Raw genomic sequence first — 771 nt, forward strand, 5'->3', positions numbered from 1 at the left:
ATCACTGACTAAATTTGTATCATTAAAAACAATTTTTCATATCAATTAACTTTGAAATAAATACAAAATATATAAAAACAAGGCAGCATTATTTTTAGCAGTGCTCATGATTTATTTCAATTTGGTGCGAATTCGGATCAGTCCTGTGAAAAATGGATACAACTCATCCAACTTATCTTAACAAGTTTAATTATTTTTTTTTTCAAAGAGTAAACATTATGATCTTTTTTCTTTGACCTCAATCTTCTCAAGCTTTTACAGTTAAACTTAAATACCCAAAGAGAGTTTTTTGTTTTAGATGAAAAAGGTTTTTTCTGTATATTTTGGTTGGCATTTCCATATTTGGATTTGCATATTTTTACAGATTTGGATTTTAAGCGCATAAACTAGTTTTTAATTGGTTTAAGGAATGCAGAGAGAAATTTCTACAATTCTATGAATTTATTCATTCTGTATAAAGGATGAAAATTTCTGAATTAGCAATAATACCTAAGCGAGATGAGAATAAAAATGCAATTATAAACATCACCTTTGAGATTCGAAATATTTCAAAAGAAAGGGTTGTTTTGCAAAATTTAATTTAAAGATTTAGTGATAAGTTAAATTACGAATTTTAAATTAATTAATATTCAATAAAACCAATTTTTTGTTTTTGGAAAAATATTAAAGACAATCTTGAAAATTTAATTGAACGATTTAGAACTTAAGTCACCTTAAGCATTTTTCTATTTTTTTAAAAGTTTCTTTTAACAAATTAGAAAAAGTTAAAAC

The sequence above is a fragment of the Eurytemora carolleeae genome, unplaced genomic scaffold, assembly GCF_000591075.1.
Source record: "Eurytemora carolleeae unplaced genomic scaffold, Eaff_2.0 scaffold263, whole genome shotgun sequence".
Classification (NCBI taxonomy): domain Eukaryota; kingdom Metazoa; phylum Arthropoda; class Copepoda; order Calanoida; family Temoridae; genus Eurytemora; species Eurytemora carolleeae.